Here is a 26,348-nt window from a genome sequence, read left to right as displayed (position 1 = left end):
ATTCGCCACATGGCGGCCACTTCCTACCAAGTGAACCCATGAATGACACCCATCTTGAGACGTGTCAAGCAAGCAGGCGTGGAGCTGGGAGATTAAGCCCGGTAAGCCTTGCCGGGCGACCAGCGATGTGACACTAAGCGGTGCATTAAATGCACGTGTCAGCCTGCAGAGTTACGTATGATAGCATGGTTTGCTATCATATCAGTATCTAATGACCAATTTGCCACTATGGTAACCCCTTGGACTATAAAAGGAGGCCCATGGCAACGATTCGAGAGGTGGGAAGTTTAGACCACTCACACCCCCGAACGCGGATAGTCGCCGCTGCCCCGCAGCAACCCTGCCGGGCAGGTGTACTGTGCACCACCACCACCTTTTCCCAATCAGTCCACAAAAGCAGGAGTAGGGTTTTACGCCTCGCAGCGGACCAAACCTGGGTAAACCTGACTATGTGATCCCCGCAGCGCTGCCTTGCATTGGTCTGCTCTTTGTGCAACACGACTCCCCCCTGCCGAACCAGCAAGGGGCCGTCCTGGTTCTGTAGGTGGCCGTGGTTTCCTGTGACAGGCGGAGCCTCAGCAGTGGGACCCTCAGGTGCCCGCTCCCCCGCACTTCAACGTGGGAACTGATGGCTTCTTCAGTGGAGATTGCCAAGTTAAACCAAAAGCCTCAGCTTTGGGGAGCACGTATTTCCACCGACATTACATTAATGTTCACACATTTCATTCGAGTTGTCGGTGTCCACACTTTCTCATTGTATCGTCCATGTTAAATTTATTTTCTTGCTATCTTCTTGTGTGTTTGAATAACTTTGTGAAAATCCAAAAATATTTCCTGGTTATTTTTGGTTTTTCTTCCTAGTTTAGTTTGTTGTAGTACTAAAATTAAAAACCAAAAAGATTTCCTTGTTCTTCTTTTACTTGTTGGGATCTTTCCCGTTTAAATAGTTTTTCTCATTTTTCTCTTTTTTTGATTGTTTAAGAAACAAACCAAAAAACTCCAAAAATATGTCAGTGTGTTTCTCTGAATCTCTTTTCCCTTTTTACTGAGTCATACAAAGGAGAAGACCACGATGAAAATGTTGGGTGGCTCTCATATGCATTATTGTTGATCTAACAAAGAGCCCATATTATTTGTCGTCTCCTTTCTAATAAAATGTTTGGAAATTCTAGCTTAGTCCACGGCACTCTTGCACTATTATTATTTTCAAATCATTCGATCATGCAAGTGAAAGGCACCAATGATGATATTTGATGAACTGGCTGTGGCAGAGAGAAACGGGTATGAACTGGACTTGTTCTATTTTTGTTAATATGTTTAACCTAGTATCCATGATTCGGCCTATTATGATCTAACATGTTTGCAATGACAATTAGAGATTATAGTTTCTCATGCCATGCTTAAGTAGCTAGGAGTGGATAATGATTGATCTTGAATGTCAACATGGCATTAAAATGATTGTGATGTAGTATGATGATATGATATCCTCCTCTGAATGTTTGACTGGCTTGACTTGGAACATGTTGATGCATGTAGTTGAATCAAAACCAACATAGCCTCTATGATATTTATCTTCATGGGGTTCGTATCCTACTCATGCTTGTATCCAATGTTACTTATGCATAATGCATGTTCATGACCGTTTTCGCTCTCTATCTGGCCGCTTCTCAACCTATTTTCTAGCCTTCACCTGTAATAAGCGGGAATTCTGCTTGTGCATCAAAAACTTGAAACCCAAGTTATTCCAGATGAGTCCACCATACCTACCTATATGCGGTATTATCCTTCTGTCCTAAGTAAATTTGCATGTGCCACCTCTAAAAACTTGAAATAAATTTCCTTTTTGTGTGCCTGGATTGTTCACAGAGCAACAGGAGGTCGTCAGAATCTTCCATGCTAAGCGGGTATTCTCATGATGAGTGTTTATTCACTCATCCTTGCACGAGAGGGGTGGTAATAGGGATTCCCAGTCCCGAACTCAAATTGCAAATAATTAAACAAAACTCCCCCGGGACTATTATTGGTATGGACGACACCCATTGTTTCGGACAAGCAGCCGTGGAGTGTGATTGTTTGTGGAGGGGAAGTAAACCTTTACTTTTATTGCTTGGGAACCACCACTAATGTGTTTAGAATGGAAGATACCAATAACTAAGGGTCGAGAAGTAAACAAGAAGGGTGCATTTCTCAAAATTTCATTTACCTATGTTTTAAAAACATGAGCTCTGGCACCACTGCAAATCACTGCTTCCCTCTGTGAAGGGACTATCTATTTACTTTTATGTTGTGTCATGACCTTCTCAAATAAGCACTAGAACCAAAGAGCACCATTGTTATCCTCATGCATTGTGTGTATCTGATGTTGGGTGCATCATGACTGCATCTTTTCTAACATGAATTACAATGTTTAGTCGTTGCTTGAACTTTGGAGGTGCTCTGCATTTATGTTTTGCGGTCTCAGAAAGGGCTAGCGAGACCACTATTGTTATATTATATCATGGTTGTTTTGACAAGGTGTTGTTGTTTGAGATATCTTATTATTGCTCGCTAGCTGATTTTGTTATTGATATGAGTTAATATAATTTTTAAGAGTTATTGTCGACATGGTTAGTTATAATCTTGACTAAAAACCTGGGTGTTGTTTAAGCTTATTTATCTAAACAAGAGCAAAAGAGTTCATAAAAGTGTTTGTTTTTCACTTTCAGTTAATCAACTCAATTGCTTGAGGACAAGCAAAGGTTTAATCTTGGGGGAGTTGATACGTCTCCGTTTTATCTACTTTTCCTCACGCTTTTCCTTTTATTTTGGACTCCAATTTGCATGATTTGAATGAAACTAACCCGAACTTACGGTGTTTTTAGCAGAACTACCATGGTGTTGTTTTTGTGCAAAAATAAAAGTTCTCGGATTGGAACGAAACTTTACAAAGATTTTTTATTCAATAAATAAGAATTTCTGGAGCCAAGAACCACCGGAGGGGGCACCTGGCTGGGCACAGCCCACCAGGGCACGTCCCCCCTCAAGGCGCGCCTAGGTGGGTTGTCCCCACCTGGTGGCCCCGCAAACTCCAACCCTGATACTATAAAATCACATATTTGGAGAGAAAAATCAAGGAGAAAGAATTATCGTGTTTCACGAGACGGAGCCACCACCACCTCCTATTCTTCATCTCGAGGCCAGATCTGGAGTCTGTTTGGGGCTCCGGAGAGGGGGATCTTTGATCTTCATCATCACCAACCCTTCTCCATCGCCAATTCAATGATGCTCCCCACCGGGTTGATGACGATGAAGATCTTTATCGGCCATATCGCTGGTCGGTGAGGAGTTGGATGAGATTCAACATGTAATCGAGTTAGTTTTGTTAGAGCTTGATCCCTAGTAGCATCCATCATGTTTTGAGATTGATGTTGCTATGACTTTGCCATGCTTAATGCTTGTCACTTTGGGCCCGGGTGCCATGATTTTAGATCTGAACCGTTTATGTTATCACCATTTTATCTATGTTCTATATCCGATCTTGCAAGTTATAGTCACCTACTACGTGTTACGATCTGGCAACCCCGGAGTGACAATAGTCGGGACACTTCCCAGTGATGACCGTAGTTTGAGGAGTTCATGTATTCACTATGTGTTTGTTCCAGTTCTCTATTAAAAGGAGGCCTTAATATCCCTTAGTTTCCAATAGGACCCCACTGCCACGGGAGGGTAGGACAAAAGATGTCATGCAAGTTGTTTCCATAAGCACGTATGACTATTTACGGAGTACATCCCTGCATTATATTTATGAACTTGAGCTAGTGCCGTATTGCCCTAGGTTATGACTGTTATATGATGAATATATCCAACGAATTCACGGATCCAATGCCTACAAATTTCTCTCATATAGTTCTTAGTTACTACTGCTATTGTTACTGTTGCACTTGCTACAAAATTATTGCTATCACTGTTACAGTTACCATTGGACTTGCTACTACTATAAAAACTATCATACTACTTTGCTACTGATCACTTTACTGCAGATAATTAATCTCTAGGTGTGGTTGAATTGAGAACTCAGCTGCTAATACTTGCAAATATTCTTTGGCGCCCCTTGTGTCGAATCAATAAATTTGGGTTGAATACTCCACCCTCGAAAACTATTGCGATCCCCTATACTTGTGGGTTATCATTATCTCTGGGCCCTCTCAGTAATACAACATCACAAGAAGCTTGCAAGAAAAGTGACTAAGGAGTTAGTTATGACATGATGTATTATGGAACGAGTAAAGAGACTTGCCAGTAACAAGATTGAACTAGGTATGGAGATACCAACGATTGAATCTCGGGCAAGTAACATACCGAAAGACAAAGGGAACAACATTTATTGTCATACAGGTTCGACCGATAAAGTTCTTCATAGAATATGTAGGAACCAATATGGGATCCAAGTTGCACTATTGGTTATTGATCGGAGAAGCGTCTCGGTCATGTCCACATCATTCTCGAACCCGTAGGGTCCGCACGCTTAACGTTCATTGACAATATAGTACTATATGAGTTACGTGAGTTGGTGACCGAATGTTGTTGGGAGTCTCGGATGAGATCACGGACATCATGACGAGCTCCAGAATGGTCCGGAGTTAAATATTGATATCTAGGACGATGTTATTTGATCACCGGAAACGTTTCGGGATGTACCTGGTATTCATTGGAGTGCCGGAAGGGGTACCGAGAGGCCAATGGGAAATGGTGGGCCTTATGACCCAAATGGTGGGAGCACACCAGCCCACAAGGGGGGAGCGCCCTTCCACCCCCTGCCCTCGCACCAAGAAGGGAGGGAAGGAAAGGGGAGGCGCCCTAAGGGAGCCAGCCACCCTTTCCTTCCCCCCCATGCACAAATATGGAAGGGGGGGGGGGTGCAGTGCAGGCGCCCTATGGAAGCTGCTGACCCCTTGGGGGCGCGCCAAGGACTGCCTCCCCTCCCCCTCCATCTATATATATGTGAGGAAGGAGAGGGGAAACACACATCACGATCCCCAAGCTGTGTGCGGCGCCCATCTACCTCTAGTTCATCCTCGGTTATATTTTTGTAGTGCTCGGCGAAGCCTTGCGGAGATAGTTGCATCCCCACCATCACCCACCATCGTGCTGCCAGAACTCAACTACTACTTTGCTCACCTTGCTGGATTAAGAAGGAGAGGACGTCATCGAGATGAATGTGTGCTGAACGCGGAGGTGCCGTATGTCCGGTACTTGATCGGTTGGATCGCGAAGGTGTTCGACTACATCAACCGCGTTGGTAAACGCTTCTGCTTGACGGTCTACCAGAGTATGTAGACACACTATCCCCTCTCGTAGCTATGCATCTCCATGGATAGATCTTGCGTGTGCATAGATTTTTTTGTTTTCCATGCAACATTCCCCAACAGTGGTATCAAAGCCAGGTCTATGCATAGATGATATGCACGAGTAGAACACAAAGGAGTTGTGGGCAGTAAGTACCACCAATGTCTTATTTTGATTCAACGGTATTGTGGGATAGAAGCGGCCTAGACTAACCTTACATGTCCACGCACATGAGACTGGTCCCACCAACTGACATGCAACTTGTTTTGCATAAAGGTGGCTAGTGGGTGTCTGTTTCTCCTACTTTAGTTGAATCGAATTCGACTACGGCCGGTCCTTGAAGAAGGTTAAAACAACAAACGCAATAATTGCCGTTGTGGTTTTGCGTAGTTAAGAACGGTTCTTACTAGAAGCTCGTAGCAACCACATAAAACTTGCAACAACAAATTGGAGGACGTCAAACTTATTTTTGCAAGGTATGTTATGGTGTGATATGGTAAAGACGTGATGTGATATACGTTGTTGTATGAGATGATCATGTTTTGTAATATCAACAACCAGAAGGAGCCTTAGGGTTGTCTCTTATTTATTGTATGAAATGCAAGCGCCATGTAATTTCTTTACTTTATCGCTATGCCTTAGCAATAGTTGTAGAAGTAATAGTTGGCAAGACAACCCCGATGCAGTGTTGGAGATCAAGGTGTCAAGACGATGATGATGGAGATCATGATGATGCTTTGGAGATGGAGATCACAGTCACAAGATGATGATGGCCATATCATGTGACATATTTTGATTGCATGTGATGTTTATCCTTTATGCATCTTATTTTGCTTAGAATGACTGTAGCATTATAAGATGACCCCCTCACTAAATTTCAAGATGAAACCGTTCTCCCCGAGTATATGATGACCCACAAGTATAAGGGATCTATCGTAGTCCTTGGAAGATAAAAGCTTGTCCGACTTAGTTCATTTTAAGGGTTATCTTGTATGTGTGTTGAAGAAATATGGTATTTTCATCGATTGACCCTCGTGATCAGTAAATGGACCTATCATCTTATCCAATCTTTGATTTGAGTATGGGCTATCATCAAATCAAATCAGAACCAACAATATTTGTAATGTTGTCTTACTCGTGGTTGTTTCCTCGAGCATACACCATTATATCTTTCGGGTCTGACCAATGCTATCACCTTGTTCACATAATTCTGGAATTCCACATATATGGAAACCTGGATGAGTTGTTATTGAGCCGATCAGCAACATTTTTTACCTTCTCCATGATTCATGTTGAACATCCAGCTAGTATTGGAAACTTCTATAAGCATTATCTTTGTGTTCCGTTCATGAAGCTATGCTTGGATGAAAGAAGTGACTTCCTCTAATTCATGTGCATTTGATGCAAGTTGCCGCCATGAATTCAAGAAAGCATGTTTATACTTCCTCTGGAATCATCCCAAGTCAGTCATGCACGTGCAAAATATCCTATGGTCTGATAGACTGATCATCTTCATTCTATATGTATTCCTAGCACACCAAGCCACTGATTCATTTGTTCAAGGAGAAGAAGTTCCTTCATAAGAGCTAGTCATATGACTTATGCAAGGACTTCATTATCCGCAATGATGGTCCCAACCGGAACTCGATAGTGTTTTGTTGTAGGACTACTATGTGGTCATGCTTGTCTGGGACAGCGTGTTCACATGTTTGTAGCAGAACCCGCTCATGTTTTGGAGCTTTCTATCGTAGTTTATTCCCGACAATCTTGCAACGTCATCTCGTCGATTTGTGTTGCAAACTTTCATTTTTCTTTCTAGACTTGATGAGTCTGGAAATCCTAACACCAACCAGATCTGAACTGAGGCAGATATGATGGTTGGGACATTTTCCTAGAACTATAATATTGGTCTATCTATAACCCGGTAAAGTGGATGTCATGGCTAACACAGCCAGCCGGAAGACCTATTATGGTAGTATCTTGATTGAGGAAGCTGGCCACCTCCCCATAAGGATTTCGTCGGATATACTCCAGTAGTTGTTCCTTGTGGATTTGTGTGCTCCTAAAGTTCGACCTTTTACTTGATGTTCTAGATGCCAAATCATATCTATGAATGGGTTACGCTATGACATCAAGGAGAACATTAGAAGCGGAGTGCTAACTGTCTCTCGGTCGATCATCTAGATTTTATTACCTTGGACTCGCTAAGGTGAAATCTAAGAAGGTGCTATCTTCCTTTGCATCTGCATCCTCCATCAATACCAATCATGGTAGTACGAGGTGTCACCAGGATCTTGGCACAGATGTTGGTAAAACCTTGATGAATATAGGAATGCTCAAGTTGTTGAGAGCACGCTCAGACACTAGGTTATATCTTCAGTATCAATCGGAAAGTGCCATTTCTTTGCCGAGTTGTTCTATAACAATAGTTTCCTATCCAAACCGAGTATGCCATTCTTTTTAATTCATTCAAACGATCAATTAAGAATTGCCTCCGGTTGGTATGAAGAGTTTCAATGATCTATGTATCAAAAGTAATTCTTTTTGCCACTTAAGGGGATATATCTACTTGCCACCTTCCCTAAGGTGCCCCGTTACGGAGTCATGGAAGATAACTTCTTTCTATTTTGAAACCCTTGTCAAATTTTTTCTTCCATCCTTTCCGATGTGTGTTTTGTGTGCCAGCTCGAGAGATATTGCTATGTCTCATTCCATGAGTTGGTCGTCAGTTGTTTGATCCTTGAGAAGATCGATTTCTATAGAGTCTCTTTCTGTCATCGTCGTGTTGGATGAAGTTCTTGAAAGCAAAGACATCAAGATCAATATGAAGCAAGGGATCATGAAGATTGTCATAATTTTGTGACCATCTATTTCCTTGCCTACGTCTTGAATCTCGGGACGAGATTCTTGTTTAGTGGGGATGAGTTGTCATAGTCCTGGCTTAGTCTTGCTTGTCAGTGCATAATCATCCATGCATCAAGTTTAAATTCTGAAAGTTGAATTGAGGTTAGTTGAAGCCCTCAGAATCATGTTAGAAATAATCAACATTAAAATCTCTTCAAAGAAGTCCAAGATAATGGTCCTCTTAGTCTCTGAAAGTATTGGCAAGAGGTAAAATTCAAACCAATATTTTTGGAGTCTCAGAAATATTTATAGTGGGCATTAGAGTTAATCCAATAATTATTTGCAGATAACTCCAATAATTCTAAAATTTGAATATATTTACAAGGCCACATAATAATTTTTACCAGGCCACATAATAATTTTTAGAATTTACAAAATGATTTGGTATAAGAATCAAATCAAAAACAAATTACAAAAGCACAAAACAGAAACAAATGAAAAAACAGAGGCTTACCTGGGCCAACTTACCTAGCACCCCAGCCGGCCCAACATTATGCAACCCAGCCCACCTGGCGCTGCCAGTCGTCGTCCACCTCGCGCTAGGAGGATGCGGGTGCATGCTCGACGCGCGCACGCCACCTCCTGCTTCCACCACGACACATCCACCCTTCTTGCATCACAACGTGACCCCCTCGGCCCCCTGTCATTTTCCCCTCTCTCCCTGGACCTCCTCCCTGCTCTATCTCTCGGCCCAAGAACGACCAAGAACCACCGCCGCCGTTGTTCGCCGTAGTCACAGCCACTGCCTCCACCTCGACCCCTCGACGTGTCCTAGAGCTCCCTCACGACCTCTTCTTCGTCTTCATCGAGCTACACATCACCGGGCGCCCTACCTCGCCATCACTCCCGTCGTCTTCAACCTTGGATGGCCGAGATCGCCGACGCCCGTTCATCATCTCCGACTCCTCCCTGAGCCCGCTTCGGTGCCCACTGCAACCGCCGTGAGCCCCTATTCCTCCTCCCCTGTCCGCTCACTCGCACGCATGTCATTGCCCCACCTATCAACCATGGCCGAGCCCGTTCGCCGCCGTGCATGGCGCCGCGGCGGCCACAGCTGCTGCAGCCCGTGTACGAGCACACTAGCGTGCTCCTAGAGCTCCCAGGAGTCTGCCCCGCCGCTTAGCTCGCTTGTCAGCCAAGCGTAGCGCCTCGCCCACGCTAAGCCGAACTCCGGCCGCCGCATCACTCGACACTGTGCCCAACTCCGTCCACCACCGCCTCCGTTGTTTGCTCCATGGGATGCGTGTCACTCCCTGGAGCAAGTACATGCAAGCGGCTCTTCAAATCGGGCCCTGTAGCGAAAGTCCGACGCCCTCCACCACGGATTTCATTGCCGTCGTTTACACGTCGGTGGTAATGACGTGGCACCGTCATTAGGGATTAATGGTGTTTAGTTTAATCACACCAGCCGCTGACATCAGGGCCCCACCAGCAAAATAACCCCGGGTTATTTTTCAATTAGATTTTTTAAACCAAGAGGGACCCATGCATCAGAGTTGACCTTGCTGACGTGGCCTTTTACCAGCCCCACCTGTTTGTGACTCTAGCCAGCTCCGTGTCACTAACCTAGGGGTCCCACCGGTCAGGTTTGACCCGGGGCAGCCTGTTGACCCTGCTGACGTCACCCTGACATCATGCTGACACTGTAATCATTTTTTGGATTTAAAATAATCGAGAAAATTCTAGAAAATAGCTAAAGCTTCTAAAATTCATATAAAATCAACCATAGCTCCAATTGAAATAATTTATATATGAAAAATGATTAGAAAAATCCAATCTATCCATATGTACCATTTTAATGCATGTTGGAACAATTTAAAGTCGCTGAATTTGACAAACAAATAGATGGAATTTGAATTTCACATATGGAGTTTGAATTTGAACCAAGGGTTCAAACCAACTTTATTTAAATTGTTGCTAGTTGCATTAGCTCCAAACACACTCGTATTGACATGTCATGATCATGCATCATATTGTTGCATTGCATTGATTGTGTTCCTTCTCTGTTGCCGATATTTGTCCCCTCTTAGTAAACATGGTTCCGACGGTGAGTTCGATGACACCGATGAAGAACTATACTATCTTCAGAAGTGCCAGGCAAGCAAAAACCCCTTGTTCATTCCGATGCAATCCCACTCTCTCGCTTATGCTCTCTCTTACTGCATTATGAGAACAACGATTCATCTGTTACATGTTGTGGTAGTTGAACCCCTTTTCCTCTACATGACCTGTCATTGCCATAGTAAATAGATGAAACCCACTAGCATGAGTAGGAGTTGTTTGAGCCCTGATGTGCCTACTCATTCATGCTTGTTTGTCATGCCTGCTACTGCTTAGAGTTGAGTCAGGTCTGATTCATCTGGGATGAGTTGGAATGGTGATGAACATGTCCTACTCTATGTAAGCTAAATGTGTGAACACGATTTGGTAAAGGTAGCGGTGAGAGGCCATGTTGGAGTACATGGTGGGTTGTCTCATTGAAACCGTCCTCGGGAACTAAGTTCTATTTTTGTGATCCATGAACAGCTACTACCACGCATTGGGTCTGAAACCAATGGACCCTCTCGACTTATTAACCGCCCCTGTCCTCTGTTCGGGAGTTGCAAGTACTTTCTGGTGTTTGTAGTTTACTAGAGGCTGTGCATAGCACTGACTCGAGGGGTGGGCTATGATGTGGTAGGCACGTGGCATGATGTACCGGGACACCCATTTGGTGCCTCTGGAACACTGCACACATCATTCGGGGCAGTATGTGGAAACCTCGGCTGGACTCCCTGCAGATGGAACCTGAATAGGCGATAAACCTGGACTACGGATTTGTGTGGTTAGTCAGGTCGTGGCCGATGAGGAAGTCCTGGATTAAGGGGACCTTGGACAACCGGACTATATACTTTGGCCGGACTGTTGGACTATGAAGATACAAGACTAAAGACTTTGTCCCGTGTCCAGATGGGACTCTCCTTTGCATGGAAGGCAAGCTTGGCAATTTGGATGTGTAGTTCTCCATCTCTATAACAGACTCTGTATAACCCTAGCTCCCTCCGGTGTCTATATAAACCGAAGGGTTTAGTGCGTAGGACGGATACAATCATAATCATAGGCTAGCTTCTAGGGTTTAGCCTCTACGATCTCGTGGTAGATCAACTCTTGTAATACTCATATCATCAAGATCAATCAAGCAGGAAGTAGGGTATTACCTCCATAGAGAGGGCCTGAACCTGGGTAAAACATCGTGTCCCCTGCCTTGTGTTACCATTAGCCTTAGACGCACAGTTCGGGACCCCCTACCCGAGATCCGCCGGTTTTGACACCGACATTGGTGCTTTCATTGATAGTTCCACTGTGTCGTCGCGATAAGGCTCGATGGCTCCTTCAATCATCTTCAACGACGCAGTCCAAGGGGAGGTTTTCCTTCCAGGACAGATCTTCATATTCGGAGGCTTCGCACTGAGGGCCAACTCGCTTGGCCACTTGGAGAAGATCCATAGCTATGCCCATGGCCATCAGGTCAGGTTTGGAAGCTTGAACTATACTGACGACATCCACGGAGACTTGATCTTCGACGGATTCGATCCCATGTCAGGTACGCCGAACAGTCGTGACGAGCATGACTTAGATCTGCCATCAGACAGTGTTCAGGATATCGCACCTGCGGCGGTCCTTGGAGTCAATCCGGAGCAGATCGCGCCTTCTGAGGACGGGTCGATGGACCCCGCCACGAAAGCTGCACAATCATCGACGTTGGATCCGAACACTGATCCCACCCCCTGTGAGGGTGGTGTCATCGGATTTCCGGACTCGTCTCCGACTACTGGATCCGAACCGCGTACGCCCATGCCTATCGAATCTGATTGGGCAACGGCCTTGGAGTTCACCTCCGCGGATATTTTCCAGCACTTGCCCTTGGGCGATGTGCTAAACTCATTAAGGTCTCTTTCCTTGTCGGGAGATTCCTGGCCGAACTATGTTTGGCTTGAGTGGGAGGCGGACGACGAAGAAATTCGTTCCCCACCCAACACCCACTTAATAGCCACCGTCGATGACTTAACCAACGTGCTTGGCTTCAACTCCTAAGACATCGACGGTATGGACGATGATGCAGGAGAAGAACAGGAACCACCGCCTATGGGGCGCTGGACAGCCACCTCATCATATGATATATATATATGGTGGACACCCCCCACTTGAGCACCCTACCAAAAGTTACCCAAAGCATAGGTTGCTACCTCAACTCGAGGAGGAAGCATTAAAACCCACACTACCAGCACATGATGCGGCTGATTGGCCACCCCAAGGCCGGGACAAGGTGGCGTACCAGCCCGAAGTCTAGACCGCACCCCGTCGCCAGTCAAACTATAATATTAAGGCCCGAGGCTACATGAAGGACATGCGAGCTGTATTGGAAAACAAAGCACGACAGTCAAGATCGATTTGCGGATCACGGGGCGCGCCACAACATGTGACGACGACCGTCACGCCGGATACAACATACAAAAGTCTGGACGGGCCGAATACAATAGACTGGTTTCATTTGAACTACGTCGGGATGTAGCCCGGCATAGAGGCGCCGCACACCCCCTATGCTTCACTGAGGAAGTCATGGATCATGAATTCCCAGAAGGGTTTAAAGCCGTGAACATTGAATCATATGATGGCACAACAGACCCCGTGGTATGGAGTGAATATTTTTCTCCTACACATTCACATGGCCCGTGGCGATGACTTACATGCCATAAAGTACCTACCACTTAAGCTCAAAGGACCGGCTCGGCATTGGCTGAATAGCCTGCCAGCAAGCTCCATTGGCAGTTGGGAGGACCTGGAAGACGCATTCCTTGACAACTTCCAGGGCACTTACGTGCGACCACCGGATGCTGATGACTTAAGTCACATAACCCAATAGCCCGGAGAGTCGGCCAGGAAATTCTGGACTCGGTTACTAACCAAAAAGAACCAAATTGTCGACTGTCCGGATGCCGAAGCCTTAGCAGCCTTCAAGCATAACATCCATGACAAATGGATCGCCCGACACCTCGGCCAAGAGAAGCCAAAATCCATGGCAGCCCTCATGACACTCATGACCCCCTTTTGTGCGGGCAAGGACAGCTAGCTGGCTCGTAGCAACATCACACCCAAAAACTCTGGCGATTCAAACACCAGAGATAGCAACGGCAGGCCACGACGCAATAGACACAAGCGTCGGAACAATGGCGACAACGCCGAAGACACGATAGTCAATGCCGAATTCAGAGGCTCTAAATCCGGACAGCGGAAAAAGGCATTCAAAGGAAACAATCGGGGCTCGGCCAGTTTGGACCGTATACTTGATCACTCATGTCAAATTCACGGCACCCCTGATAAACCAGCCAACCACACCAACAGAGAATGCTGGGTGTTTAAACATGCCGGCAAGTTGAATGCCAAAAACAAGGAAAAGGGGCTGCATAGCGACGATGACGAGGAAACCCGGCCACCGAACGTAGGAGGACAGAAGAAATTCCCTCCCCAGGTGAAAACAGTGAATATGATATACGCAACCCATATTCCCAAACGGGAACAGAAGCGTGCAATAAGGGACGTCTATACGATGGAGCCAGTCGCCCCAAAGTTCAACCCATGGTCATCTTGTCCGATCACATTCAATCGCAGGGACCATCCTACCAGTATCCGTCATGGCGATTCGGCCGCATTGGTCCTTGACCCCATCATCGACAGATTCCATCTCACACGAGTCCTCATGGACGGTGGCAACAGCCTGAACCAACTCTATCAGGATACAGTGTGCAAAATGGGCATCGATCCCTCAACGATCAAGCCCACAAAAACCACCTTCAAGGGTGTCATACTAGGTGTGGAGGCCTGTTGCACGGGCTCAATCACACTAGAAGTGGTCCTCGGATCTCCGGAAAATTTCCGAAGCGAGGAGTTAATCTTCGATATCGTCCCCTTCCGTAGTGGTTATCATGCCCTACTAGGACGAACCGCATTTGCTTGATTCAATGCAGTACTACACTATGCATACCTCAAGCTCAAGATGCTAGGACCTCGCGGGGTTATAACAGTAAGTGGAAACACAGAATGCTCGCTCCGTACTGAGGAGCACACTGCGGCCCTCGCAGCAGAAGTACAAAGCAGCCTTCTTAGGCAGTCAGCCAATTCGGCGATAAAGCCCCTGGACACCGCCAAGCGAGTCCAGAGTACCCTGCAACAGGATCGACCGGCACGTCCATAGCTCAACTAGCAATTCGGCCTCTATCCTAGTCCCAACCAAGCGGCGAAATTGGTGCCGCGCGTACAAAATTACGCACTCAAAATACAATGGGCATGGGTCGAGGCACGGCTACGACGCGGTCCATAATGCGCCTCAACCGCCCCAGGACCCGTATTCCTTCATTATTTTCTTTCTTTCAGGACTTTACTTTTGGGAAGCCCTTTCGGGTATCCGGATTATCGGACTCATCACCAGAAGGAAAACCAAAGAAGACAAGAAGCTGGGGCGCCCGAGGGAATACTCAGGTTGTCTCTGATAATGATCGTTATACCTGTTTTGCTCGTTCCCGGCCAGGATGTGTCTAACAGTCCTATTTTGCTTATCGCACTACTTGTATATGTATGCTTCGACGTATCATTTGAATTACAAGGGAAAATACTGTACAACGTTAGCTCACTATTAAGTTCATTTACCCCTTTCCTTTACTGTCTATTTATTACACCCGCGCATTTTTGTACACTCAGTTTGCCAGGGGCTTTAGTGTACCCCATAACCAGGCAAGAAAAGCCCGAACACTTTTGATAGTGCGGCACCCCGAACTTATAGCATTATATGCATCAGCTCCGAATCATGTCTTGGGCAATAGTTGGGTTTGCCCGGCTCCTATGTTTTGGTACCTTATGTTCCGCTATACCGACTAAGGTAGCGTAGGGATAACTACTGCGATTGTGTCCCGGTTCTTCCGGATGAGCACCTTAGTAGAGAAAGCAGAAAACTGACTGTCATGATAAGGTAAGAGCTGGTCACTGTTCAAGAGGTCTCAAATCCTTAAAGATTTTTTCTGCTTCAGGCGAGGAATTGGCCACGTACGATTTAGGCATGTATAGCGCCCCGAGTCCGGCCTTCCGGATACTAGGGACTTCACCAAAATTTAAAATTGTAGATTTCTATGGCCATGTGAGAGCGATAAAGCCGTATAGTCCGATTGCCTTGTTCATGGCGCTAAACACCTCCTTAAAAGGACCAAAAATTTGGATAAAGAGTGTTTATATTTATCCTGAACACCCCAGTACTAGTTACATGGGGGCAGAAGCTGAGAACTGGCAACTCTCAAGATTTTATAAATGGTCGCATAGAAGGTAATATTTTATAGGATAAAGCGCACATGAACTGGTTTTCATATTACAGGATGACACGAGTACATTCATTCAAATATTACATCCTTAGTACATTCATCTGCCACAAGGCGGGCACCCTTAATAACATTGTCATGGTACTTTTTGGGGGTGGCGATGCTCCTTGCCCTTCGGCGGCCCCTCTGTCACCACCTTCTCAGCGTCCATCTTCCGCCAATGCACTTTCGCATGGGCCAAGGCCCTGCGTGCACCCTCAATGCAGACGGACCGCTTAATGATTTCAAGCCGCGGACAGGCATTTACCATCCTCTTGACAAGGACGAAGTAGTTGCTGGGCAGGGGCTCGCCAGGCCACAGCCAGAATATGAAGTCCTTCATGGCCAGTTCGGCCGCCTTGTGAAGCTCGACACGTTGCTTCAGCCGGTTTCTCAAGGGCAACGGATGTTCGGTCCCAATATACTGGGACCAAAACAGCTTATCCGTCGACCTCCCTTCCTCAGCCCGGTAGAACTCTGCGGCATCGGAGCTGCTGTGCGGCAGATCTACAAATGCTCCTGGAGAGCTCCAAATTCGGGTAAGTAAATGGAAAGTCTCCTTCACATTCTTGCTTTGCATAATGAAAGCCTTACCCGCAGCTATCTTCTTGGCCGCCTCAATTTCCTGGAGGGCCTTCTGGGCCTCGACCTTGGCGTCTTGCGCGCTCTGACGGGCCTTCGCAAGCTCTGACTCTTGCATCTTGGAGTCACGCTCCAAGGACTCAAATGTTTTGATGAAATCCTGGAGCTCTTGCTTGACCTCATCAACCCGAGCCTCTTGTCTTTCGCTCTCAGTGCGCTCCATGGCCGCGTTGTTTTCGGCCTCGGACAACGCCTTCTTAAGGGCCGCCACTTAGGTCGTGGCCCCTATTAAAACTAATCATGCTTCTATTAGCATCAATGATTTTTTTCCTTTATATAACATTCAGACGGAGTATCACTTACCTTTGTTCTCCTCGAGCTGCTTCTTCACGAGGCCCAGCTCTTCTTTGGCCTGCTCCAGGTTTTGCCTCAGTCCGGAGACCTCCGCAGTGGCAGCGGCGGCGGCCAGCAGTGAGGCCTGCTTATTCACATAGACATAATATGATTTGACTCCTGGAAATAATATTTGATCCTCTGTTCGGCCTTTCGTTCCGAACACCAAACAGAGCATCAGGGGCTACTGTCTATACTGTGATAATTTTTCATAATTTAAATTACTTACCTGAATGTCACATCCCTAGTTCTGGCCTGACCTATGCCAGCTTCCATGTGAGCATCATGTTTAAATTCAAATGAAACTTGAATTGAGGATTGTCGAAACCTCAGAAATATAATTAAAAGAAGGGCAAGAACCCTTTAAATTGCATTTTGTGAATCCAAAATGCCCAAAAAATAGTTTTGTGAATTTTGGCAAGAGTTATATATCAAACCAAAATTTTGGAACACTTTTAAGGAATTATTTTGGTCTCTGAATTTAAATCAATAATCTATTTGAATTTGGGGATATATTCATAATATATAATGAATATATTTTCAAATGCTTTGAAATGTTTTATGTACCTTTGGAATAGTCCAGAGAGGTAACATAAAATATTTTAGAATGTTTTGGCACTGTTTGAAATTATTTTGAATTTGAAAACAGTGGCAAAATAAATAAAAAGGGTAACAGAACAAAAAAAATTAAAAGAACAGTACTTACCTGGTCCACTTACCTAGTGGCCCAACAGGACCGGCCCAGCGCGGCCCAGCCCACCAGGCGCCCCCCCTGTCGCCTTCCTCCTCGTGCCAGTAGGCAGAGGAGGGACACCGCGACACTGCCGAGCTCGCCACGCCACCAGGCTGCCTGCCTGCGTCGCCTGGCCACCGCGACGCCTCGCGTCATCTCCTCGGCGCCACCCCGACCCCCTGGACCCCCCTCTCTCCCCCGAACGCTCTCCCCTTCTCTGTTCTTTCCGCCACCGAACACGCCCGTCGCCGCCGACGAACACCACCGCGGCCATCGCCTCTCCCTCGCCCCTCCGTGCTGTCCAGAGGCTCCGCTTCGACGCCACGGAGCCCCAAGAAGAAGCACACGCTCGCGGGACGCCCGAAGCAACGCCATCATCCTCAACCATGCCGTCGGCCGCCGGAGATCCCCCTCGCCGCCCCGCTTGCTCCGACTCCTCCCCGAGCCCGCTGAGTTCTCCGTTGAGATCGATGTGAGCACCTCCACCATTCCCCCTCCTCCCCGCGCTCGTTCTCGCACTCTAGCCGCCCTTTTCACCGGGGCCGTGAGCTCCTCGCCGCCGGCGATGATGCAGACGAGGTCAGAGCCACCGTAGCTAACTCCCTAGCACGGCAACATGCTCCACACCTCACCAGGAGCCTAACACACACACCAGCTCCCCCTCCCGTGCCCTACAACGCCAAACCCGCAGGTGCCCGAACTACGGCCGCCGCCCAACTTGCCGCCGCCGTCACCACAGACCACCCCAGGTCCAGCCACCACCACCATCGGATGCGCCCTGCTGCGGGCGTTCCAACGCGCCCAGCCACGCGAGCTCCTGTCGCCGGAGTTGGTCGGACGGGCGTCGCCGTCATGCTGTGCTTAGCACCGGCATTTAGCCACCGACGTGGCACCTTCATTAGTGGCTAATGACGCTGCTATTTTAACCCCACAGCCACTGACAGATGGGGCCACGCCCTAGTTAATCCCAGTTTTGTTTCTGGTTAGGTTAGTTTAAACCCCGGCGGGACCCACACGTCAGCGTTGACCACGCTGACCTGGCCTTGACTAGCCCCACACGTCAGTGACCAACGCAGCCCTATGTGACTGATCAGTGGACGCCACTGGTCAGGTTTGACCTGGTTAGCGCTGTTGACTTGCTGACGCAAGCATGACACAGTGCTGACGCAATAAGTGACTTTCTGGTTTAAAAACAAATCAGGAAATTCAGAAAATGCCCTAAACTTCTAAAAATCATATAAAATCAACCGTAACTCCAAATGAAACAAATTATATATGAAAAATGATCAGAAAAATCCAATCTATCCATCTGCACTTGTTTCATGCATGTTTAAACAACTTAACTTTGCTGTTTAGTGCAAAACATGATAAGGCACTGTTTGAATTCATAATCTGAATTTGGGGTTGAACCTTTGGTTCAATATGACCCAAATCCATCTGGTTGTAGTTGCATTAGGCCAACACACTCATATTGCGATGTCATGAGCATGCATCATATTGTGCATTGCATTGATTGTGTTTCCTTCTTTGTTGCCAGTATTTGTCCCCTTTTAGTAGACGACGTACCGATGATGTGATCGATGACACCGATGAAGAACTATATTATCTTCAGAAGTGCCAGGCAAGCAAAACCCCCTTGTTCATTCCGATACAATCCCACTCTCTCGCTCCTGCTCTCTTTTACTGCATTAGGACAACAACGATTCAACTGTTACTTGCTGCGGTAGCTGAACCCCTTTATCCTTTGCATGACCTGTCATTCCACAGTAAATAGATGAAACCCACTAGCATCAGTAGGAGTTGTTTGAGCCCTGTTGTGCCTACTCATTCATGCTTGTTTGTCATGCCTGCTACTGCTTAGAGTTGAGTCATGTCTGATTCATCGGGGGTGAATCAGAGGTGTGTGAACATGTCCTACTGTGTGTGAGCTAAGTGTGTGAACACGATTTGGTAAAGGTAGTGGTGAGAGGCCATGTAGGAGTACATGGTGGGTTGTCTTATTGCAGCCATCCTCAGGAACTGACTTCTGTGTTTGTGATCCATGATTCAGCTACTACCATGCATTGGGCCCGAAACCAATGGACCCTCTCGGCTTCTTGATCACCCTTGTCCTCTGTCCAGGAGTTGCAAGTAGTTTCTGGTGTTTGTAGCAAGCTGGAGGCCGTGGGCAGCGCTGACCGGAGGGGTGGGCTGTGATGCGGTAGGCACGTGGCATGGTGTACCGGGCGCCCGTTTGGTGTCTCGGGAACCCTGTTCACATCGTTTGGGGCTGTGAGCGAAACCCCGGCCGGATCTCCTCATGGATGGAACCCGAATAGGCGATAAACCTGGACTAGAGACTTGAGTGTATAGGTAGGCCGTGGCCGACACCCACGTTGGGCTTCCGCTTGAAGGTTCTCGAGTACATGTCGTGTAAACGGCGGTAAGTGGTGAGAGCATGTGTGAAGAAGTACACCCCTGCAGGGTTAACATCATCTATTCGAATAGCCTTGTCCGCGGAAAAGGACTTCTGGGTTGCCTGTACAGTTCATAGACAAGTGAAAGTGGATACTCTAAAATGCGCAAGATAAGCGTGAGTGCTATGGATGGCGTTCTCGTAGGGAGACGGGAGCGGATCCATAGTGGTGTATTGATATGGTGAATATGTGGACTCGTGTGCGCCACCTCAAAAGAGTTACTTGCAGTCGTAGTTCAGGATAGCCACCGAGTCAAAGCTGGCTTGCTGCAGTTAAACCCCACCATCCCCTTTGTTGATAATGATGCATATGTAGTTAGTTCTGATGTAAGTCTTGCTGGGTACATTTGTACTCACGTTTGCCTATTTTATGTTTTGCAGAGAGACTTCAGTCTCACTAGTAGTTCCGCGTGGACTTCGACGTTTAGCTTGTTACCTCAGCTACGATCTTGTGCCCTCGGCAGGATCTGGTAGATAGTCAGGCTTCTCAGCCTTTTTCATTTATAGATGTCTGTACTCAGACATGATAGCTTCCGCTTGTGTTTTGACTTGTATGCTCTGAATGTTGGGTCATGAGACCCATGTTTGTAATATCTCGCTCCTCGGAGCCTATTGAATAAAATACTTGAGTTGTAGAGTCATGTTGTGATGCCATGTTGTATTTGCACATATCGAGCATATTGTGTGTATGTTATTGAAATGCTTGGTATGTGTGGGATCTGACTATCTAGTTGTTTATCTTAGTAGCCTCTCTTACCGGGAAATGTCTCCTAGTGCTTCCACTGAGCCATGGTAGCTTGCTACTGCTCCGGAACACTTAGGCTGGCCGGCATGTGTCCTTCTTCGTTCCTGTGTCTGTCCCTTCAGGGAAATGTCACGCGATGAATACCGGACTCCTGTTAGCCCACTACAGCCCGGTTCACCAGAGTCCTGCTAGCCAAGTGCTACAGCCTGGATTCACTCGCTGATGACCGACACGTTCGATGCTGGGTCATGGATGCCTGTCCCTATAAGTTTGTTCCACCTTGGGTTTACGACTAGCCATGTCAGCCCGGGCTCCTTATCATATGGATACTAGCGACACTATCATATACGTGTGCCAAAAGGCGCAAACAGTCCCGGGAAAAGGTAAGGCGACACCCGTGGGAATACCGTGCGTGAGGCCGCAAAGTGATATGAGGTGTTACATGCTAGATCGATGTGGCATTGAGTCAGGGTCCTGACAGCTTTGGTATCAGAGCTTGACTGCCTATAGGATTACCAAGCCAAACTGGTCGAAGTTGAGTCTAGAAATGCTTTAGCTATATGTAGGGGAATTGATTGTGGGATGGAATGTAAGGCTCTTTTTACTCCTTATACCTCATGGCCTTCTGATCTGAGTCATCATCTTCTCTTCTACGGGGATTAAGAACTAGGCTATCTCTTCTTTCCATCAGGATCACGTGTTACTAATCCATAGACTTATAGAATTGTTGGACTTAAGCCTCGTTTCAGTTCCTATTACTTCCGTATGTTAACTGTTGATCTCGAAACCTTGATATTGTGCTTCTGAGTGGCTATGCCACCATTTTTGTAGTATGTCTCCAAACATTTTGAGCATTTACAGCCGTTATGCTGTCCGAGTCATCCCAGGTTTCTAAATAGTCTGAAGCATTTGCAAAATCCCTTCCTCCCGTTCCGATGTTCCTTTGGGCCAGATTAACCACACTTATCGGTTAGTTAAGGTACTCTGTTGCCTTAACATATATGTTGGAGTTATTATTATGACCCTAGGTTTCTAGAGTATCACCTAGTAATTTAGCCATGTTTTGTGTTCCCCGTGTGATGAATCTGGCCATCATTCTCGAAATCATCCCGTGATGTTATTAGTTAGTAGGAATTCCATTCTGGGGTTCTTGAACCTGAGATTCACCCTTCTTACCTCATGTTGATAGTGTTTGCTAGTTCCTTTAGGATATTAGTAACCTTTGCGATAGTCCTTGAGGTCCGTGGTATTTCCTTCTTCCAAATACTATGAACCACTTATGGCAGAAGTTTGTTGGATTAAAGGATCACAACGGGAGTGCTCTCAATGAGTTCTCCATGCTATATTGTGACTCTGCCAGTTCTACCTTTCTGCATGGGTTATCTGGAAGAAATGTTGAGCTTGTTCGACATACCAACCTATGCGTCCACAACTCAGAAAATCGCATGTTCTTTTGAGTTGTCCCTCTATAGTTGTATCCTGACCTCCGTCTATCAAGTGTTAGTCAGGACTAGTTGTGCATTCATGTTATCGATGCCTATTACTCTTGTGGTCTGTCAAGCCATTCTATTCTGGAATGACTAGGAGAAACAAACTCCAGAACCTGATCCATATCCAGGATTGGGTCAAAGAAGTTGTGCTCCGCAGATCAAATTGCTAATCCAGCTTTTGTTCTGCTCTACCTTGGAGTATTACCATCTTTTATATCGGGATTGTTATAGGAATTGCACACCATCCTATGAACTCTTGGTACAGTGATACTTCTTGCCATCATTGTTCATTCCTCGGTTCCTGTGTTATTGTAACCGGAATGCCGACAAATGAATCATGGTGTGTGAAATCAATACTGCTAGCAACTATGTTGCTTGGTAGTTAAATGGACGATAACCTCATTCTTAGCCTGTTCATTATTGAATCGTCACCCTAAGACTGATTGTGCTACCTAGTCCCTATTTCTGGTGCACTCCTCGACCAATGAGTTAGGATTGTGTCAATCCCTCGCTTCTTTGGTCATATCATCTTGCCCTGAAAAGCAAGATTGTTCTTGAGCTTAGTAGCATATCGATTGTTCGTGATTTTCCGATTATCCTCTCAGAAGTATTACCAGGTTGTCACCTGACCGCTATGTTGAGTTCGTGATCAAGTTGGTTTCCAATAAACCACTCCTTCCCAAGAATCCGTGTTGGATACCCCTGAGCTAGTTGGTTAAGCCAGACAACAACTTGGAGAGTTGGAGGATAAAAGCTTGCCTAGCTTAGTTCATTTTAAGGGATATCTTTTTGTGTGTGTTGGAGAAAGATGATATCTTCATCAATTGACCCTTGAGACCAGTTGCTGGAGCTATTGTCTTGCCAAAACTTTGATTTGAGTGTGTGCTATTCTCAAATCAACTCAGAACCAATGATGTTCGTAATGTTGTCTTACTCATGGATTTTCCTCGAGCATACACCATTATATCTTTTGGGTCTGACCACTACTATCACCTTGTTCACATAGTTATGGAATTCAATCTCCATGGGAATCTGGATGAATTGTTGTTGAGCCCATCGACAACATCCTTGTCTTCTCCATAATTTTGTTAAACATTAAGCTAGTGTTGGAAACTTTTGAAAGCATTTGTTCATGCTAGCTCATGAAGCATATGTTCGGATGTAAGAAGTGACTTCCTCTAGTTCATGTGCATTTGATGCAAGTTGCCGCCGTGGATTCGAGAAAGTCAATGTTGCCTCCTCTGGAATCATCCCAAGTCAGTCATGCATGTGCGAAGTATGCTATGGTTTGACAGGATCGCTACCTCCATTCCACATGTATTCCCTAGTACACCAAGCCACTGATTGATTTGTTCAAGGAGAAGAAGTTTCTTCTTAAGAGCAAGACTTATGCAAGGACTTCGATATCCTCGATGATGGTTCCCCACCGGAACTCGGTAGTGTTTTATTGCAAGACTACCATGGGATCATGTTTGTCTGGGACAGCGTGCTCACATGTTTGTAGCAGAACCAGCTCATGTCTTGGAGCTTACTACCGTAGTTCATTCCCCGAGAATCTCACAACGCCGTCTCGTCGATTTGTGTTGTAAACTTTCATTTTTCTTTCTAGACTTGATGAGTCTGGAATATTCTGACACCAACCAGATCTGAATCTCAGGCAGATGTGATGGTTGGAACATTTCCCAAGAACTATAATATTGGTCTCGTGATAACCGGTAAAGTGGATGTCGTGGCCAACACACCCAGCCGGAAGACCTCCTGTTGTAGTATCTTGATTTCAGGAAGTTGGCCACCTCCCCATAAGGATTTCGTAGGGTTTTACTCCAATACATTACTCCTTATGGATTCTTGAGCTCTCGAAGTCCGACCTTTTACTTCATGTTCTAGTTATCAAACCATATCTATGAATGGGATACACTAGCACATCAAGGAGAACATTAGAAGCGGAGTGCTAAATGTCTCTCGGTCGATCATCCAGATTTTGGTTCCTTGGCCTCGCTAAGATGAAATCTGAGAAGGTGTTATCTTCCTTTGCATCTGCATCGTCCATCAGTATTCATCGTGGTAGTACGTTGTGTTGCCAGGATCCTTGACACGGATGTTGGTAAAACCTTGATGAATATGGAAATGCTCAAGTTTTTGAGAGCACGCACAAGCGCTACGTGTTATCATCAGCACTAATTGGGATTCCTCTCAGTTTCCTCGGTTATGCTATAACTTTTCAAACAGTGGACTTACTCTCTACTGTTGAGCTTCTCCCTAGTTACTAAAAACACCCCTTATGTTGTTTTCAACAAGGTAATCCACATCATCCATTCTAGTCCGAGTATGTCATTCTACCGAACTCCTCCAAATGATCGATTGTGATTTGCCTTAAGCTGGTATGAAGAGTTTCAATGATCTCTGAATTAGAGGTAATTCTTTTTGCCACTTGAGGGGATATTTTTACGAGACACCTTCCCTAAGGTGTGTCGTTATGGTATCATGGCAACTCAACTCCTCGCTATGTTGACAACCGTTCACCACCCTTTTAAGCGTGGAATTGTTGTCTACCTAGTGAACCCTCGTCATTTGTTCCACCCCATCCCTCTAGATGTGTGTTTTGTGTCTCATCTCGAGTGGTGTTGCTATGCCTCATTCCGCGAGTTTATCCTAAGTTGTTCGATCTTCGAGAAGATCGATCCTTCTAGAGTTTTCCTTTCCTCTTTTCTTGTCATGTTAGTTGAAGTTCTCAGAGGAAGACTTCGAGTCAAAGATGGTGACTGAATCAACGTTCATTTGAAGTGCAACCTGGGTCGTGAGGATTGCGTTAGTTGCGTTTCCCCTTCATTCTACCCTATGCTTGAATCTCGGGAAGAGATTCTTTTTTAGTGGGGGCGAGTTGTCACATCCCTAGTTCTGGCCTGACCTATGCCAGCTTCCATGTGAGCATCATGTTTAAATTCAAATGAAACTTGAATTGAGGATTGTTGAAACCTCAGAAATCTAATTAAAAGAAGGGCAAGCACCCTTTAAATTGCATTCTGTGAATCCAAAATGCCCTAAAAATAGTTTTCTGAATTTTGGCAAGAGTTATATATCAAACCAAAATTTTGGAACATTTTTAAGGAATTATTTTGGTCTCTGAATTTAAATCAATAATCTATTTGAATTTGGGGATATATTCATAATATATAATGAATATATTTTCAAATGCTTTGAAATGTTTTATGTACCTTTGGAATAGTCCAGAGAGGTAACATAAAATATTTCAGAATGTTTTGGCACTGTTTGAAATTATTTTGAATTTGAAAACAGTGGCAAAATAAATAAAAAGGGTAACAGAACAGAAAAAAATTAAAAAGAACAGTACTTACCTGGTCCACTTACCTAGTGGCCCAACAGGACCGGCCCAGCGCGGCCCAGCCCACCAGGCGCCCCCCTGTCACCTTCCTCCTCGTGCCAGTAGGCAAAGGAGGGACACCGCGACGCCGCCGAGCTCGCCACGCCACCAGGCTGCCTGCCTGCGTCGCCTGGCCACCGCGACGCCTCGCGTCATCTCCTCGGCGCCGCCCCGACCCCCTGGACCCCCCTCTCTCCCCCGAACGCTCTCCCCTTCTCTGTTCTTTCCGCCACCGAACACGCCCGTCGCCGCCGACGAACACCACCGCGGCCATCGCCTCTCCCTCGCCCCTCCGTGCTGTCCAGAGGCTCCGCCTCGACGCCACGGAGCCCCAAGACGAAGCACACGCTCGCGGGACGCCCGAAGCGACGCCATCATCCTCGTCCATGCTGTTGGCCGCCGGAGATCCCCCTCGCCGCCCCGCTTGCTCCGACTCCTCCCCGAGCCCGCTGAGTTCTCCGTTGAGATCGCTGTGAGCACCTCCACCATTCCCCCTCCTCCCCGCGCTCGTTCCCGCACTCTAGCCGCCCTTTTCACCGGGGCCGTGAGCTCCTCGCCGCCGGCGATGACGCAGACGAGGCCAGAGCCACCGTAGCTACGTCCCGAGCACGGTAACGTGCTCCACACCTCACCAGGAGCCTAACACACACACCAGCTCCCCCTCCCGTGCCCTACAACGCCAAACCCGTAGGTGCCCGAACTCCGGCCGCTGCCCAACTTGCCGCCGACGTCGCCACAGACCACCCCAGGTCCATCCACCACCACCATCGGATGCGCCCTGCTGCGGGCGTTCCAACGCGCCCAGCCACGCGACCTCTCGTCGCCGGAGTTGGCCGGACGGGCGTCGCCATCGTGCTGTGCTTAGCACCATCGTTTAGCCGCCAACGTGGCACCTTCATTAGTGGCTAATGACGCTGCTAATTTAACCCCACAGCCTCTGACAGATGGGGCCACACC

Source organism: Triticum aestivum, chromosome 5B, assembly GCF_018294505.1.
Source record: "Triticum aestivum cultivar Chinese Spring chromosome 5B, IWGSC CS RefSeq v2.1, whole genome shotgun sequence".
NCBI lineage: Eukaryota > Viridiplantae > Streptophyta > Magnoliopsida > Poales > Poaceae > Triticum > Triticum aestivum.
Note: the sequence above shows the minus strand (reverse complement) of the source record.